The sequence below is a fragment of the Euprymna scolopes genome, chromosome 36 (assembly GCF_053919585.1).
Source record: "Euprymna scolopes isolate OS-2025 chromosome 36, ASM5391958v1, whole genome shotgun sequence".
NCBI classification, from domain to species: domain Eukaryota; kingdom Metazoa; phylum Mollusca; class Cephalopoda; order Sepiida; family Sepiolidae; genus Euprymna; species Euprymna scolopes.
In genome coordinates this window covers 53,307,304-53,328,426 of record NC_136517.1, presented here as the reverse complement: position 1 = coordinate 53,328,426, position 21,123 = coordinate 53,307,304, and the positions used below count along the sequence as shown (strand labels likewise).

The 21,123-nt window shown below is 33.4% G+C and overlaps 1 pseudogene; it reads right to left on the bottom strand.

Moving 5' to 3' along the window:
• Positions 1-19,707: 19,707 nt before the first annotated feature.
• Positions 19,708-19,883, bottom strand: LOC145260805 (U2 spliceosomal RNA; annotated as a pseudogene).
• Between the last annotated feature and the right edge of the window lie 1,240 nt (positions 19,884-21,123).

Sequence of the window (21,123 nt, the reverse complement as noted above, 5' to 3'; positions counted from 1 at the left end):
ATAAGAACAGTAGTTCGAATAATCAAAATAATCCAAATTATTAATTCTTAACTAAAAAATCAGTATCAGTGGATATAATGCCCTTGATTTAACAGAGTAGCAATACTGAACAACATTATTGTTCTCTGTAATTGTTTGATAAATCTGAAATAAACGTGGTATTGTACGGTGGAATGTAATGACTTCTTGTAAGATGAACGAAGATAAACGGCATTGCGTTTGATAAATACTAAATAAGTGACAGTTTGAGAAAACCGGCTTCCATAAGTCATAAAGAAAGTTAGAATTAATCTACAAATAAACCCTTTACAAAAAACATGTACGATTTCAGCATAATGTGACTTATCGATGGTTGGCCTGACGTAGCAAAAACCACTAACACTAACAACGACTGCAGTTGAGTAGAATTTCAATTAATGAAGAACTTCTGCTGTAACACAATGGTGGGATTTTTAGCGTTGAAATACCGTTTCGCGGATTAAATCGATATTTAAGATATGTGCTTTATGTGATATGTGATATGGTGCGAGGAAGAAAAGAAAGAAGAAATAAGTTTATTAGCAGAACAAAGAAAGACAATGAAGATGAAGTTATTCACCAGGACACATGAAGGCAGCTGAACTAGGATTGTTAATTAAGGTGTGGCAGGCGACTGGGCATAACGCTTGGACATGTAGGTCTTATATTTAGGGTTATATTTAGTAGCGGCAAAGGGATTTGCGACAGTTTACGACAATTAGGGAAAATTTGCGGAAAGTCTTGTGCTTAATGACAGTTTATAGCTTGAGATGAGCTGACATCAACTGACGGACATGGCCTTGACAGAAGACGTAGATGTTGATCATAGGGTTTAGAGGATTGTTTTCCGCGATGGTGTCTCATACGCCTTCAGAAACCAACCGATATATAGGGAATGTATTCAAGTGTTTTGTTTCTGCCGAGTTTGTGTTTTGAGTTGTTTATTTTTTATACTTGTGAACCCATTTGAGCCCTAAAGAGATACTAAAGTGGGAGACGATGACACAGCAAAACTGGAAGAAAAGACGATGAAAGTTAAAAATACCACAGAAAGGGCGTTGGGGTCGGCGATTGTTGTCGAGCGGAGAAGCGCACGATGACACATTGGCACTGCTTGTCTCCTCTGACAAAGCTAACCTTAGATTGGGAAATAATTGCAAATCAGTACGGCAAACAAACGTTGATAACTCAAAAGTTATTTAACTGATCATGTTGAAATTATGCATGGTGATAAATTATGTTTCGAGCGAGCAACTTAAATGGTGACATCGGCCGGAAATAACATTCAAGATAGGAACAATAGTCCGAATAATCTAAATAATGCAAATGGCGGTTATTATTTGATGGATTTATAAACATTGGAATTTATTCAATTTTTATTTTCATTATTAATTTTTATTGTTTGTTATTTGCGCTATCTAGCGTATTCTGTTTTTCTATTTTCTTTTATCCTGATAGGTCATATTATAAAGATATTAATATAAAGGGAGAGACAAAAAGATTGGCAAACAGACAGACACACAGACAAGTAAACAGACAGGTACATCGTAGTCAACGTTACGAATCTATTCGTAGGATGAAAATTTAGGATATCCACCGGGTTTATATGAAAGTATACTTATTTTAACCGTCTGAGAAAATATCGACTTTTTAAAAATATTAATCGAAACGTTGTCATGCCGGAGTATATATATATATATATATATATATATATATATATATATATATATATATATATATATATATATATATATATATATATATATACTAGCAGAAGTACCCGTCGTTCCTAGGTTCAAAAACGCCTACAGAAAATGGACTGTGATTGATGAAAGTATGGTAGGTTATGAAAAGGAGTGGGTTGTAAAGAGATAGGTTTTGATACTCAAAAATTTTGCCCTAAGCAAAATATAATGAAAGTAAAGATAATTTTCGCGAAAATATATTTTTTATATCAACTTTGTTTCCATTCGTAACCAAGAGTGACCAACAAAATGATGTTTCCTTACAAAGAGAAAATATTATATATATAATAATAAAAAATATACAAGAAATAAATGTTACCATAGTCAATAAAAATTACTTTTATGGTAGAAAAGTTTATCGGTTTGTATTTTTAAGTAGTTCGTAAAAAAAATTTTTTTTTTTTAATTCACGAATCGGTTTAATAAAATCAAAATGGCAGCAACTTTGAAATGGAAAGTCCCGTTTTCAATTTGAAGGAGGGGCACATGAGCATTCTGTGTTAACAATTTAAGAGAGTTCCGTCAACGTAAGGAATATTTATAAACATATTTTAATGTTTTCCGTTATTTTGTGCTTGAGGAATATTCGATTATGGCATGTGTAGTTTATATAAAAATTCATTTAAGTAGTTATCGCCTCAAATTTCGTTTTAATTTCGGTTCGCTGAAATTATTTCAAGTAAAGGGCATTAAAAACTATTTCAAAACAAAAAAAAAATGAACTGAACTTTTATTGACTATGGTAACATTTATTTCTTGTATATTTATTTTTTCGGGTAGTCGTTTGTTGGCTTTTCTTCTAATCACTCTTACTAAATAATATCGACGAAATATCGAAAGAAACAAAAACAGTTTTGAAAAATAATGAAGCTTTACTTACTTTAGCAAAATAATCCGAAACACCAAAATGGGATATTAAAAAAGTAAACACGTATTTACTTTAGTTATTTTAAAGCAAAGAATTGATTTAAATATGAATAAGAAGAAAATGGCGCCCTTTTCAAGCAGAACAGCTTCGTTTCAGTTTTACAGTATTGAACGGTGTAGTATTGCGCCGTCGGATTCAGAGTTGTACTATTGTAATGTAAAGAACACGCAGAAAGGGTTGTAATCAACTGAATTCCTTCTAGTATACTGACAAAAAAGCTTAAACAGATATATAAATAAAAATAAAAAGATTATGTAAATGTTTTTACAAAGACACGTAATCACGTGAGCAGGATTTTTCCTTCTTTTGACACGATAACAAATAACGTTCTTATTTTTTATTATTTATCTATTTTCGAAAGAGTGCAACGTGCAAGTGAAGAAGGAAAAAACAGAGTTATGCTAAATTTGTGAGAATTGTCTAAAGTTCCGACATTTTTTGGGCTTTCGCTTTAATAAGAACGTGAATTTATGAGGTGAATTTATTCGACACAATATAATTCAACTAAAAAAAAAAAAAAATATTAACGTGGATTAAGATTAAAGTTAAGGTGTTATTGTGGACCCTCACATCTTTGAAAAAACCTTGTTAAACTTTGTGACATATTTACATTCTATGGAGGTCAGGTGCGAACGAACACCTAATAATTTTATTATACCATATTTCTTCAAACTGAAACATAATTATCAAAGTATATTTACGCAAATAGATATGAAAAGACTTTGTTAAAGTTTGTGCCATATTTCTATGGAATACAGGCGCAAACGCAGACCCCACAATTTTATTATACCATCCCAATTTAAGTTAAAACATACTTATCAAAGTATTCTTATGTACATCTATATCAAAAACCCTTGTAAACGTTTTTTTCATTTTTTATTTCCATACTTTGTTGTCCAGGCGCGAACGCTGACCCCACAATTTTAATGAACCACCGTTCTGCCAGATCAAACATACCCATTCCTGATCCTTGATACATCTTCTATCATTATATGTAATCAGTTTTTTTTAAATAGTCAACCATATAGGAGCCTATTCGTGACCAGGCACACGCACACAGACGTTCAGCTTTATATAATAATAATAATAATAATAATAATAATAATAATAATAATAATAATAATAATAATAATAATATATATATATCTATATAATATATATTTATAATATAAAGCTGACTGTCTGTGTGTGTGTCTGGTCACGAATAGGCTTCTATATGGTTGACTATTATAGAAAACTGATCACATATAATGATAGATGTATCGAGACACAGGAATGGGTATGTTTGATCTGGCATAATGATGATTCATTAAAATTGTGGGGTCTGCGTACGCGCCTGGTTCACAAAGTATGGAAATAAAAAATTAAAAAATTAAAAAACAAAAAACAAAAAACGTTTACAAGTGTGTTTGATATAGATGTACATAATAATAATTTGATAAGTATGTTTTAACTTAAATAGGGATGGTATAATAAAATTGTGGGATCTTCGTTCGCGCCTGGCCTCCATAGAATGGAAATAGGCACAAACTTTAATAAAGACTTTTCATATCTATCTGCGTAAGTATACTTTGATAATTATGTTTCCGTTAGAAGAAATATAGTATAATAAAATTATGGGGTGTTCGTTCGCGCCTGACCTCCATAGAATGGAAATATGTCACAAAGTTTAACAAGGTTTTTTAATATAGATCCACAGAATATTGTGGTAAGTGTTTCAGTGTGAACAGGTATGGTATAATAAATTATAGGGTTTGTCTGATTTTGATACCCCCAAATTCGAAGCTATCTCTTTACAACCCTTCCTTTTCATAACCTATCATAGTTTCATAAATCAGAGTCCATTTTCTGTAGGCTATTTTTGAACCCAGTCAACGACGGGTACTTTTGCTATATATATATATATATATATATATATATATATATATATATATATATATATATATATATATATATATATAAAATATGATATATATAATATAATATAATATAATATATATGATATATTTATATTATATAATATATATAATATATATAACATATATATATAATACATAATATATATAACATATATATAATATATATAACATATATATAATATATATATAATATATAATATATATAATAATGTAATATATATATAATATATATAATATATATAACATATATATAATATATATAGTATATAATACTAGCAAAAGTACCCGTCGTTGACTGGGTACAAAAACAGCCTACAGAAAATGGACTCTGATTTATGAAAGTATGATAGGTTATGAAAATGAAGGGTTGTAAAGAGATAGCTTCGAATTTGGGGGTATCAAAACCAAAACAAAATATGATGAAAGTAAAAATAAAATAGACAAACCCTATAATTTATTATACCATACCTGTTCACACTGAAACACTTATCACAATATTCTGTGGATCTATATATATATAAAAAAAAAACATATTAAACTTTGTGACATATTTCCATTCTATGGAGCTCAGGTGCGAACGAACAGCCCATAATTTTATTATACCATATTTCTTCAAACTGAAAAAATTTATTTTCAAAGTATACTTACGCAGATAGATATGAAAAGTCTTTATTAAAGTTTGTGCTTATTTCCATTCTATGGAGGCCAGGCGCGATCGCAGGTACACAATTTTATTATACCATCCCTATTCAAGATAAAACATACTTATCAAAGTATTCTTATGTACATCTATATCAAAAACACTTGTAAACGTTTTTTTTTAATTTTTGTTTTTTTTATTTCCATACTTTGTTGACCAGACGCGAACGTAGACCCCATAATTTTAATGAACCACCGTTCTGCCAGATCAAACATACCCATTCCTGTGTCTCGATACATCTATCATTATATGTAATCAGTTTTTTTTAAATAGTCAACCATATAGGAGCCTATTCGTGACCACACACACACACACACACACACACACACACACACACACACACACACACACACACACACACACACACACACACACACACACACACACACACACGCATTCAGCTTTATATTATTGATATAATATATATAATATATATACATTATATATATATATATATATATATATAATTATAAAACTCAACTGACCTTGTAACGATGTTTTTAACCCACTTTCCGGTTTACGACATCCGGTTGCGCATGCACACTGAAATATTTACGTAATTATTTCGAAATCATTATTTAACATGGGAAGAGTGGGGTTTAAAATAACTTAAACGTGATACTGAAATGAACGATGTAAAAAAAAAAGCAGATATATCAAAATTTGAATTTAACTATAATAAGTATTATGGCCAACCACTTATAATTCAGTAACTGTATTAAAAAAAGATAATCAAAGAACAACTCATAGAAATCTACCTATATACTTTTTTCATTTTAATATACTTTCATGGAAATGTTTCTGTTATGTCACCCCCCCCCCAAAAAAAAAAAAACTATTTTCTTTACGTCACAAGTGTCACGTTCATACATGAATTCCATAGCTAATATGACATCCTGACCCAACCGGTCACGGGTAGTCTGATATATATATATATATATATATATATATATATATATATATATATATATATATATATATATATATATATATATATATATATATATATATAGAGAGAGAGAGAGAGAGAGAGAAGCTGAATATATTTATATATATATATATTCAGCTTCTCTGATGAGTCATTGACGATGAAACATGTGCCAGTGGATAATTATATTTTAAAAACAATTATATATATGAGGAGCTTTCTAAACGTAAAGCCTCCTATTTTTTATTACGCCTGAATAAATCGAAGGGGATTGTAAATTGCATTGGTTTGATGACTAAACTTATATATTCATGTCCTCAAAGTTTTATTACTCTTTTATTGGGGGAGGAGTTTGGTAGAGTTGTCAAAGGTCAAATCGTTGAACTTTGACCATTAACAGCCAAATTTCTGACCGAAAGTGGATTACAAAGATTTTCCCAAATCTCAGTACCCTGTATATCAAATTTCGAGTCTGTATACTGAAAATTGACAGACTTATTGCGTAGGGAAATGTACACAGACACACGACAGACAGACATGTTCACGTTTATATATATATATATATATATATATATACTAGCATTTCAGCCCGGCGTTGCCAAGGTGTTTGGATGTGTATGTTGAGCAAAAAAAAAAGTGCTAGTAGGAAGACAGGCTGGAACCCGTACCGCGAAGGAGGAAAAGAACGGAGAGAAAGAAAACTGGCGCCTTTTCTGTTACGACCACCGCCAAACCGGAAGTGACTTATGTTCGAATTAAAGCTAGATAATCGAAAGGAGAGGATGACTTTCAAAAATATCGGCGAAAAAATGCCCCCCCTCTGTAGAAAAGTGCCCAGTTGAAGGTGAAGATATTAATGTTTTTAGCCAATTTTTCGATATTTATCGTCTTAAAGGTCGAACTTCCAAACGATACTAATCTTGATAAAATCGAAAGATTTAGGCATACATGCAAACATACATGCATACATACATTTATATATTGGTAACTAAACATTTTCGACCCAAACCGATGAAAAAGCTTGCCCTATGTCTGAGTACCCTTTATGTCAAATTTCAAATGTTTACACCAGAAATTGTCTGAGTAATTTGCTAGAGACCGCAGAGGTCAAATTCTTTTAACTTTGATCCCTATTATGACCCCGTAACATGTATTGTTTTGGGCTTCAGTCAAGTTATTAAGTTAGATCCATGTCCAAGGAACCTATATCTAAAATTTCAAGTGTTTAGACCCAAAATTGTCGGAGGAGTTTGGTAGAGTCCTCAAATGTCAAATCGTTGCACTTTGACTCCTTAACAGCCAAATTTTTGGCCGAGAACCGATCACAACGATTTTCCCAAATCTCAGTACCCTGTATATTAAATTTCGAGTCTGTAGATTTAAAATTGATAGAGTTATTGCGTAGGGAAATGTACACAGACACAAACACAGACGCAAACACAGACACGTTCACTTTTATATACATACTAGCATATGTGCCCAGCGTTGCCCGGGTGTTTTGAGGTGTATGCTGAACAAAAAACAAAAAACAAAAAACGGTAAATTTGTTTAACTTTCACCCCTATTATGACCCCTTAAAATTTATTGTTTTAGGCTCAAATTGAGTTATTAAGTTAGATCCATGTCCAAGGAACCTATATCTAAATTTTCAAGTGTTTAGATCCCAAATTGTCGGAGGAGTTTGGTAGAGTTCTCAAAGGTCAAATGGTTGAACTTTGACCCCTTGATCCCTTAATCGCCAAATTTCTTGCCGTAAACCAATCACATAGATTTTCCCAAATCTCAGTACTCTGTATATCAAATTTCGAGTCTGTAGACTAAAAATTGACAGAGTTATTGCGTAGGGAAATGTACACACACACACACACACACACACACACACACACACACGCACACACACACGTTCACATCTATAGATATATAGACTACCATTTCAGCCCGGCGTTGCTCGGGTGTTTTGAGGTGTATGTTGAGCAAAAAAAAACAAAACAAAAAAAAAAACGCTAAATTTTTTAAACTTTGACTCCTATTATGACGCCTTAACATTTATTGTTTTTGGCTCAAATCAAGTTATTAAGTTAGATCAATATCCAAGGAACCTATATCTAAAATTTCAATTGATTATACCCAAAATTGGCGGAGGAGTTAGGTAGAGTTTTCAAAGGTCAAATCGTTGAACTTTGACCCCTTAACAGCCAAATTTCTGACTAAAAACGGATTACCAAGATTTTCCCAAATCTCAGTACCCTGTATATCAAATTTCGAGCATGTAGACTGAAAATTGACAGAGTTATTGCGTAGGAAAACGTACACAGACACACACACAGACACGTTCACTTATATATATATATATATATATATATATATATATATATATATATATATATATATATATGAGAGAGAGAGGGGGAGAGAGAGAGAGAGAAAGACAGACAGCAAGTGAGCTTTACATTGATCCTTAAATATAATAGGTATGTTGTGTCTAGCTGATGTGTTGATCAATTTTTCTAAGATTTCAATTCACATATCTAACCTTAATAAGAAACATTCCAAAGGTCATTTAATAAAACATAGTCAAGGGAGGAAATGTTGCCTAACAACACAAATATTACAAAAACCTTAGCTATTCACGTGGAAGAACAAAAACTCTGAATTAGCATCCGTCTCATTACTAATATTTATGCGTTGCAATTCATTGCCTCTAATTTTTGTGATAAGATTTCAATAAGAATTTTTTTTTAAAAATACATGCCGAAGTTGCCCGGGAATAATTTTAATTTCGTTTCAATTAGCCCCTTCCTTTATTTCTTTTTGTAATTACTTTACGTTGTTAAAAATCAATATATTTCTTAATTAAATGGAATTGCTTTCCTTAAAAGAAGATTTTTAAATTGAATTTTATTTAACGCAATGTTGATATGTCATAATGTTTTTTTTTTTTTTTTTTTTTTTTTTTTTACCCATATTGACCCCCTAACAAAATAAATTGCTACTGAGACGTAAGGAACTATTGTGAATTGGAGATTATGCCTACAGGGACACTCTAAGTAGGCTGTTGGGCAGTGAGATATTTATTCACATTACATTTCAATTTTTGCGTGTTAGTATAGTCGGGGAAGAAGAATACAGGAAAGTATTGCCAAAGTCTTACACTTTCAGAATAGAAGGCTCTTTAACACCACGTGACCTCTACACTGAAGGCGTGGGATTTTGCTGCTCGTTGGATTAATCAGGGTTATTTACATAGAATGGGTACCACTATTACAAGGAGCACGTTATATTAAAGTATTTGTGAAACAAGCACATGGATGCAATATTGAAGCGATGGGACAGGGTTGGAGCTTGGTTGACAGTGAGGACCTATTAGATTGGAGACTCATGTTTGTGCTCTGTTCAACAGAGAGCGAGAGAGAGATAGAGATAGATAGATAGATAGATAGAGAGAGAGAGAGAGAGAGAGAGACTAGTGATTGGTGCAGCGACCCATATGTGGCAATAGTTTGCTAATCCCCTTTATCTTCGTGGCAATTGTTTAGTGGCCTAAAAGTATAGGCTTAGCGAATGCAGTCAAATGTGGGTTCGAATCTCTCGATTGGTAGAAATTGTCACCCCCTACACTGATGATTGCGAAAGCATGAAACACTAGTGTCTGTAGGCTCAAAGAATAATTCCCCCTCTCTCTCTCTCTCTCTCTCTCTCTCTATATATATATATATATATATATATATATATATACACACAAGCATATATATATATATATATATATATATATATATATATATATATATATATATATATATATCCACGTTACTTCCCAAAGTGTTGGGAATTAAAAACCATAGAATAAGATTTAATGAGGAAATAAGTTTATAAGCAAAACAAAGGCAGTTGTTCACCAACGTACACAAAAGAAAGCTGAAATAGAATTGTTAATCAAGGTGTGGCAATGAACAGAAACGAAAGGATCTGATATATATATATATATATATATATATATATATATATATATATTTAGAATTATTTTTCGGGCAGTTTTAGGCGTGGCGGTAGCTTTTGCAACAGTTGGGGATTATTTGCGGATGATCTTGGGTTTCTAATGATTGAGGACAGTTTTGAGTTGAGAATAATTGCGAGTTGGACACAGTTGGACGCAGGTCATAGCTCAAAGCAAATGGGGAAATGAATTAATCAACTGACGACAACAGGTCTCGGCAGACAACTACTAAGATGTTGACCTTAGCGTGTAGGGAATCGATGGTGTCACACACAGAGGGTGCAACTGATAATTGTAGAATGTGTCGAAAGTTTGAGATTTTTGTCTTTTATTTTGTATTTTTTATACTTGTGAATCCGTATACGACCCTTCCCTCGATACCCTTCATTACGAGAGACTACGACACTCACAGAAGAGAAGACGAAAGAAAAGAAATCTACGGCACACAACTTGGGGTCGCCGATCATTTTCGAGTGGGTAAGCATGTGATATCACACACACACACACACACACACACACACACACACACACACACACACACGCACGAACACACACACACACATACAGCTTTATATAAGAAATTGGTTTGTGTTACAAAAGTATTTCTAAATTAAAGTTTATTTATTACAACATTGCGATTGTTCGTTAAAAGCTAACGTCGCTTTGCAAAAAAAAAACCCTAAAAAAAAACAACAAAAAACAGACAAACAAAAAACAAACATACAAAAAAACCATGAAAACAAAACTGTCTTTATACAAATAATAAGGAAATAAGTTTATAATGGAAAAATAAAGTGTAAATAAATACAGGTAAAGAAATCGAAAGGGTTAGAAGGTGTACATCCTAACGAAAGATGCGAATATTTTAAATGTGTAATAAAGCGTATAGTGTATTAAGTATGAAAATGCCCTCGTGCATCCACTGAACTGGCCATGATTGTCTTATTGGTTTTGTTGGTCCAAGGTGTTGCGTTCGCCTTTGTTAGTGTTCCTGCATCTCAAGCAAAAAAAAAAAAAAAAAAAAAAAAAAAATCATAAGGCCAGGTTATAACAAGAGATTTTTTTTTTTTGTTATTTTGTGGATACTATTAATCGTTGCGAAAAGTTGAATCGCAGACTTGCAGAATGAGTTTTCTTTTTCCGGCCAACTAAAAAACAACAGACGAATTCGACGCAACAGACCCCCCCCCCGCCTCGAGGATCACAGAAAACCAACAGCCCGACAGCCTTTCTTGGAAATCAACTGTCGTCTCACGAACGTGTAACTCCTCTTTTCCTTCTCTGGAAAGCTGGCAAGACCGCCACTCCAGCCATCCCCTGAAAAAATCTGTTTTGTTATATACCCCTTTCTTAAAACGCAAACCAATTTTTAAAAACTTATTTTCGGTTTTATTTCTTTATTTATGTTTGTTTTATTTATGTTAGTTGTAGAAAAATAAAATGTTTATTTAAAAATAAATAAAATAAGAAATAAGACGATCGCGTAAATTGGTGATTAAAAAAAACGAAGCTTCTATGGCTTTGTTTTTTTAACGCATGCGTACCGTAAAGCGGAAACAGGTGGACTGTTCAAACGTCAAAGCAAGACGATTTGAGTTTTATATTATAATTAGGGCTATGACAACAGACTATTCTTTTCATTGTTTTGACTCACAAGTATATATCTGACACAGACATAGTTAATCAACCGAGAACCACATCACTATATAAAAGCATATAAGATATCAACGGATACACATTTGAGAGGAAAAACAATGTAAAGAATATGCTGTTGTCCTATACCTAATTATATATATATATATATATTATATATATATATATAATATACATATATATATATATATATATATATATATATATATATATATATATATATATATATATATATATATATATATCTTAAGACCCCCTCTTTGGGTAAGAGCAGTGTCGTAAATGTATATCACCGGCTACTTAACTGACTATAAAGCGAAGCTCGCTGTTTGTTTGTTTGCAACTAAACAAGCAGCTCGAGCACTGCAAAAGCGGCGTGCGAGTGTATATTTAAATGGACATTTGTTGAGGTTATTTGCGAGCACGGATCCCATGGTTCAGTGGGTAAGACGGTCGACTATCAAAGGGATGGTTGTAAGTTCAATTCCCGATTGAGGAAAGGTGCTAGTCTAGCCGCACGAATGAGTGGTAATAGAACGAAACAGTACTGTATATATATATATATATATATATATATATATATATATATATATATATATATATAGTAATTTATAAAATATATATGGCGATTAAGCTACACTGAATATTCCGCGTTTCATCCACTCTAGGACTCTTCAGGCTTAACTGAATATTCCGCGTTTCATTCACTCTAGGACTCTTCAGGCTTAAGGCATAAGCCTGATGAGTCCTAGAGTGGATGAAACGCGGAATATTCAGTGTAGCTTAATCGCCATATATATTTTATAAATTACTAACTAGCTCTACCTACGTATTGAGCACTTTTGAAGTAAATACTTAAAGTTTACGCATAAATCTATACTTTCGTATATTAATTTTATGTGAGTAAATTAAGTAGTTATATATATATATATACATATATATATATATATATATATATATATATATATATATATATATATATATATATATATATATATATATATGAATAATTTCCTGTTTTAAAGACGTTGGTGAATTGGAAATTAAATAGAAACACGTATGTAAAAATGCGGTTAGAAAGCCATCAATCGCAAAAGATAAGCACTTTAAAAGAATACTTAAGAATAAATTTCAGCGAAAACGTTCCCTAATCAATATTTTTTTTTTCTCTTACGCCGCATGGTGTAATGTTATAGGTTACGCCGCATGCTTGTAATGTTAAAGTCTAGGAATGCATATGCCAAGTGCATTCCTGGAAATTATATATATATTAATATATATATATATATATATATATATATATATATATATATATATATATATATATATATATATATATATATATATATATATATATATAATGAAAATTACAATTGAATTTACCAAAATGATCCAAGATGGTAAAATTAAAGTAAATTATAAATATTAAAGAATTACTATTTATAAAATTATCTCAGTCAGATATAACAGCTCGATAAAATCAAATAGGAAATAGAGCTTATAATATGAGCGAACAGTTAATAAAATATGTTAAAAAACACTTTGAAATGAGTTAAAAACATATTTAATCTGAAAAGGAAACACTAGATAAATGGATAGTCCTTAATCCGCGGAGCTTCGAAACTCCGCGGATTAAGGACTATCCATTTATCTAGTGTTTCCTTTTCAGATTAAATATGTTTTTAACTCATTTCAAAGTGTTTTTTAACATATTTTATTAACTGTTTGCTCATATATATATATATATATATATATATATATATATATATATATATATATATATATATATATATATATATATATACACCTTGTGCCAGAATTATATGCAAATCGATATTTTTGTTCTAACTCCGATAGTTTTCAATGAAAATTCGTGACACTTCGCACGTTATACAGCAACACTAACGCATGCGCAGATCTAAAATTTTAATCTGATCTGCGCAATAGCGAGCAAACGGCAGCTATTTTGGTGACGCAGTTTTTTTCAGCGTGCCCTTTTTATGCAAGATGGGATGTAAAGGGGCTTTAAGTCAAGCTGAGAAGTCTAAAATTGTTCAAAGGCTCCATAATAAGATTTCCACCTTAGAAATTGCCAAACAATTACACCGTGATAATCGTACAATCAAGAAATATTGTACTAACCCTCACCTTTGCAATGGACGTTCTGACAAAGGAAAAATTCGTAAGAAATCATATCTGTCACATCGAACAATGAGCAAGATCAAGAGAGAAGTTCACCGTAACCTAATTGAAACTAGCAAACAATTTTTTGAAAAAGCTGGCGTTCCTAATGTCCCCAAATCAACTCGTTGCCGTATCCTGAGGACGATTGCAAAATTTGGAAAGCCACAGGTTCGTCCTCAATTGAAGGATATCCACAAGAAAAAGAGGATGAAGTGGGCAAGAGATCACATGAAGGTAAATTTTCAAACTGTTTTGTTCACCGATGAGTGTCGAGCGACCATTGATGGACCCGATGGGCGGAGGGGAGGATGCACCATAATGAGGGTGTACGTCTCCAAAGGATCACGCATTAACAATGAGGTGGTGGTGTGATGTTCTGGGCTGCAATCATTGGCAATGAGCTGGTAGGGACATTCAGAGTCGCAGATGGAGTGAAAATTACCGCCAAACTCTACATTGACTTCATTAAGGAACACTTGGAACCCTGGCACAAGAAGAAGAATTTGGCATTCCGGAAAAAGATGGTATTCATGCATGATAATGCAAGGATAGCCACTGAATATTTGGAGAGAGTTTTTGCCAGATATGGGAAAATAATGCGATGGCCAGCCTGTTCTCCAGATTTAAATCCCATCGAAAATCTGTGGAGCATCTTGAAACTCCGGAGGAAGGCAGTACAACTCCAAGGATGACCTCTGGAATGCTATTCTGACTGCTGCCAAAGACATTTCATCAGATGAAATGGAAAGTTTGGCATCTTCAATGGGCCAAAAGGCTTTTTGCTCTTGTCAATAAAAATGTCAATTATATAAGGTATTGATTGTACTATGAAACCATATTGAAGTTGTTTGTTCTTTATTATTGTTGTTCTCAATTTAAAATTTCCTAGAATAGTCAATGTTTCGATGATCTTTTATCACTTCACCATATTTTAGCATTGGTTTACATATAAAGTTGGCACGCTGAAAAAAATGCAAATCACCAAAATAGCAGGCAATTGTTTATTATTGTGCAGATTAGCTGAAAATTTTAGATCCGCGCTTGTGTTAGTGTTGCCATATAAATATTTATAACTAAAAATATTGCAGCATTATGAATTGATTATATAATGTTATAAATTGAATTTAAAAAAAGATTCCTAATAATGCTATATTTTAAGTTATAAATTTATTATACTTTTTACAAGAATATCTTGTCCTTTCCTTTTCCAGTTTTAACAACTAGTCCTTTACTTTTCCATGTTTAAGCTTAACCATATTACTTTTCATGCTCGCATTTTTCTATTGCAATCCATGATTTTTCCAGGCTGTAGTAAATTCACTTGTTCTTTGTTTAATCTCAGTCTTTTTTGCATCATAAACATAACATACACATATGTAATAACAATGTACGACACCCGTCGGCTTTCAATAAAATCCCCCCGATTATCTCCCTTTCATTCTTTCATTCTCTCTGTATCACGTTTTACCTCTTTTCGCGAGGACGGCGAATTGCTAGCAACAGTAATCGCTTAAGCGACGTGGTTGCTATGGAAACCAGTCATAAAAAACGTCGCTCATCTTCTTACGTTCTTTTATGATTTTGAACACCAGTAAATTCATCATAACTTTTGTTTTACTGAAAGAAAATTAAGACTTTTTTTCACAATATAGTTAAGAAAGTGATCTATAAACTGCAACAATTGTTTGAAATTTGGTGGAAACATGAGTGAGCGGTGAAGCAGTTCTAAATGACTAAAACTGCCTCTTAACATACCGTGTTTGAATGATATGCGCATATATATATGTTTAAAAAGTTTTCCTACCAAACTCCTCTGTCCGTTTTTAGTCTACAGACATGAAATTTAATATATTGGGCGTTCGAACCCATGCGAAACTTTATATTTGGGTTTTAACCGGGGGGAAATCGGTGCAAAATTGTGAAAAGTAAAGAAATGGAATTTGTCAAGTGAAGGTCGAACGACAGCATTAAGAATATGCATACGTAACGTAATAGCTATTGGTCCATGTTTTAATTTTTAGCCTTGCAGCAAACATGTGTTTATATCTCAGGCATTAACATCAGAGGAAAAAGTAAATCACAAGCTAAACGTTTTGGTTTCGATTCTCAGTGGTGGCGCACGAGTCATTTTTTTTTTTTTAACTTTTTAAAATCATTGCTATATATTGGGTCCAATATAATATAAAAATAGATACGAAATCTGCATTAATTAAAATATAATATTTAAGTGTATTTTACGACCGGCCAATGTCGGGTGGCCTGCTAGTATATGATGCAGAGTTTCGTAGTCCAATTTGTTCAACTTCTTCATAGTTGGCTTAGCAACTGTTCACTAAAGCCAGGTGTTGTCGGAGTTTTTGATACATTTCACCCGTTTGATAATAGTACTTCTCCGCGGTAATGGTTTCATCTCCATTCAAAAAAAACTGTAATGGATGAGACCGGTCGCAGACTACCAAACAGTCAGCATGAACTTCTTTTAGGGCAATTCTAACTTCGGAAATTGTGGCGGAGCTTCGTCAGCGTCTAGCCACTGAGCTGATCGTTACCTGTTGTTGTACAGAACCCACTTTTCATCGCAAGTCACAATCCGGTCGAGAAACGGGTCGTTCTTGTTGCGTAAAAGAAGGGAAGATGGCGTTTCTTCATGACGGTGTTTCTTTTTGTTGTTGTTCAATTCTGGAGGGACTCATTTATCAAGTTTTTTGTCTTTCCAATTTATCCTAAGTGGTTGGAAATCGTCGTATACGTTACATTTAATTCAGAATCAAGTTCTCGAACAGTTGTGCGCAGATTGACTTTGCTTAAGCCTCTTAATTGATCGTTGTAAACTTCTACTGGCCGACCAAATCTTCAAGACTCTCGTCGCCGCCACGAAATTTCTTAAACCACCATTGTGCTATGCGTTCAGTAGTGGATCCTAGGCCAAACACTTCATTGATATCGCGAACTATTTCAGCAGCTTTTCGGCCTAGTTTGAATTAAAATAAGAAAAATTTTCGAATTTACTTTTTTTAAAATCTTATATTTAACGTATTGAAAAGAAGACATGAAGCGATTGTAATTTAAACGATTAGATAGAGCGAACAACGCCCTTTAAAATGATATATAAAGTAACGGTATTATAACGAAAACTTATTTGAAAATACATTATTTGAAATCACAATTAAAAATTCTGCAAGAACCTTCTTGTCAACCTAATATATGTATATATATATATATATATATATATATATATATATATATATATATATATATATATATAATTATTGAATACCTATAGACACTAGTGTTTCATCCTTTCGGGAATCTTCAGTGCAGATTCGAACACGGCGAGAGAAGCCATCTCTGGCTTCATAAGACCGTATCCATTCGTCTACCGTTAACCGCGTGAAATTACGTTGAAATTTAAACATTTTATTTTAAAATATTTTTTGTGTCAGTCAGAATGATCTAATCATTGTATGATGATCTGCGCATAAGAGCTAAATTGCCCAACTTTATATATATATGTATACACACACACACGCGCGCGCACGCACGCACACACATACATATATATTTATATATATATATAATACACCCATATATATTCTCTTCCAAAGTCTCTACTATAATTATAGGTCGATCAACTTCGTACGGTTATCTACATGACCACATTTTTTGTATAGCTATATCGCCTCCGCTTTCTCACGGAACGAATCTATTTACCTGTTGCATTTCAACAGAGCTGGATGTGAAACAAGGTTAAGCTTAATGTCGGGTGTTTCTATTGTTGCACTGACGAAATCAAAAAATCTTCCCTTTTTATGCCATTTATCGGATTGAGTTGTAATGTCACGCCATTTCACATTCTTTCGTAATTGAAACTTTTCCATTGTGTAATATGACTTAATCGTGATAACAATTCCAAAGTTACGCACGTCTATGAAATGCATTTTCTTCTTGTTAGTGTTTGCACGGGTAATATCACTAAAGAAAAAGATGTATGTAATCTACGGGGCTAGAGATTAACAGAGTTCACCGATTCTTTTTAAATGAATAAACCCATTTTACATTCCTTTATGGTAAAAATCTATAAATATATATATTATTAATTTTGGACCCTTGGCGTATATGAGGACAAGAAGAGCACACATGGAATAGGGAATGAAAGCTCGTTCAACTTTCTTTTTTAATAAAAAAAGAAAAGGTTAAAAATTAAATATCAAAATAGAGACCAGGATTAAATATGAAAGTCTAATAAATCAGGCGAATGCAAAATTTTCGGTTTCAACAATACGGACCAATGTATGCCCTATCCAACTAATCAAACAGATATTTGATTAAACTTTTGTTAACAAAGTGTCATCGAGCACTAATGCAGTAGAATCAGGTTTTATTGATATATCCGGTTTATTTCATGTATAAGATTTTTTTTTCAATTTGGAATTAATTTTCAAATTAAAGCAAAAAAAAAAAAAAAATAATAATTCAAGTTATTTTTTGTTTAATTAAGCAAACCCGTAATTTTCAAACACAAATTAATCGCCCCCCCCCAAAAAAAAATTCAAAATAAAAAGATTTCCAAAAACTTAATGAGAAAATATGTTTATTTTTGTTATTTTTTTTGCTCCACCTTTTTTCATTTAGTTTTATTTTACTTGGACGATAATCACTTATCAAGGCCTGTAGGCCACTCAAGGATAAGGGTTAAGTATTAGATAGATTGTGAGGAAAAACTCAGTCACGGTGGAATCAGGATACTCAGTGGACGACTCAACAGGTATTTATTCACAGACTTGAAGACGACCACGATATAGTTAGCCAGGAAGCAGACAAACGGTATTGTGTGCCAATCAAGGCCGATTTTTAATGTGAGTAGTGAAGGGGAAATGGGGACTAACTCCCCGTGGAGTAGGGGAGCTGGATAGTGACAATTGGTATGAAGGGCTGCCCCTACATGTACAATATCTTATACGTATGGTTAGTATTTATTTGCCCCCCCCCAACCGACCAAATAAGGCACAAGACCGATTTTTAATATGAGGAGTGAAGGAGAAATGGGGGACCAACTGCCCGGCGATTAGGGGAGCTGGATAGTGACAATTGGTATGAAGGTTGGGTATTTATTTATTCCCCCACCGAGCAAATTAGGCACAAGGCCGATTTTTAATGTGAGGAGTGAAGGGGAAATGGGGACCAGCTCCCCGGGGAGTAAAGAAGATGATTAGTGACAATTGGTATGAAGGGGTTCCCTACATTGACCAATGTCTTATATGTGGGGCTATCCCCACATATGGTCTTTTATGCAGTATCTGCCGGAACAGATACTACACTTTGATATTGGCCAAAAGGCCAAAAGATGGGTATTTATTTGCTCCCCCACCGAGCAAATTAGGTACAAGGCCAATTTTTAATGTGAGGAGTGAAGGGGAAATGGGGACCAGCTCCCCGGGGATTAGGGGAGCTGGATAGTGACAATTGGTATGAAGGGTCGAACCTACATTGACCAAGGTCTTATATGTGGGGTCGCCCCCATATATGGTCTTTGCTTGCAGTATCTGTTGGAACAGATGGTATTTATTTGCTCCCCCACCGAGCAAATTAGGCACAAGGCCGATTTTTAATGTGAGGAGTGAAGGGAGGGGGAAGGGAAAAAGGGGACCAGCTCCCGAGAGGTGGGAAATGGGAGCTGGTTAAAGGTCAGGCATGTGGGGTTGCCCCCACATCTGGTCTTTGCTAGTCATAGCTAGTCTTAGCTAGTCATAGCTTGCAGTATCTGCCGGAACAGATACTACACTTTGATCTTAGCCAAAAGGCCAAGAAAAGGGTATTTATTTGCCCCCCTCACCGAGCAAATTAGGCACAAGGCCGGTTTTTAATGTGAGGAGTGAAGGGGAAATGGGGACCAACTCCTCGGGGAGTAGGGGAACTGGATGGTGACAATTGGTATGAAAGGTTGCCCCTACATTGACCAAGGTCTTATATGTGGGGTCGTCCCCACATATGGTCTTTGCTTGCAGTATCTGCCGGAATAGATACTACACTTTGATCTTGACCAAAAGGCCAAGCAAAGCTTAAAAAGCTAAGAACAGCATCTATTAAAACAGACCTTTGATCTTAACCAAAAAGGCCAAGCACAAAAGTGTTACGGACAGACCGGCAGACCGACCGAATGACAGACCGACCGACCGACGGACCGACGGAATGACTTATAGAGTCACTTGCACGTACTGAAAATAAATTGTGGGTTTGGCCTTGTTTTTAGCATAACTGAGTTACTCCCCTTGTTATTATGTCATATGTTCCCAAAGAAATATGGCGATGGTTTTTTACAATAAAGATCGAAAACTCGTGTTTTTTTATGATGTTCTGAATTTTTGAGATGCGGATTGGTTATTCGTATTATTTGGATTGATCGGACTACTGTTCTCATTTTGAGTGTTTTTTTATTTTTATAATGTGGTAATATTTAAATACTTCTGACATGCTAATTAAGTAGATACCATTGCTTTTCGTTGAAATCGACATAAAAAGTCAGTAGATTTATTGTTTTTTTTTTTAATTGATTTTTTATTTATTCCATTCATCATATTCTTCATGATGCAACTGACAATCATTTCATCTCGTCAATGTGTATCCATCAGTGGATTTTTGGCCTGAATAAAAAAATAAACGTTATCAGAAAATGGCGTGTTTGCTTTTGTTGTTTCTTTTTCCTCCGCCATTTTTTTTTTTTTTTTTTTGATAATCTTGGAATTTAATTTCCTTTCATATTTTTCATGTTCACTTCATACATAGCATAGTCCGAAACTTGCACAAACACGATCTTAATAAGATTAAATATTAAAATACAAACATAAAGAATCCCCCTCCACACACACACACACACACACACACACACACACACACACACACACACACACACACACACACACACACACACACACACACACACACACACACACACACACACGATGTGGTTTATTTTTACATCTATTCCAGTATATTAAACAAAGTTCTCAAAAAATACTGAAAAAATTATACAACGAATGCGACACAAGGCCAAATT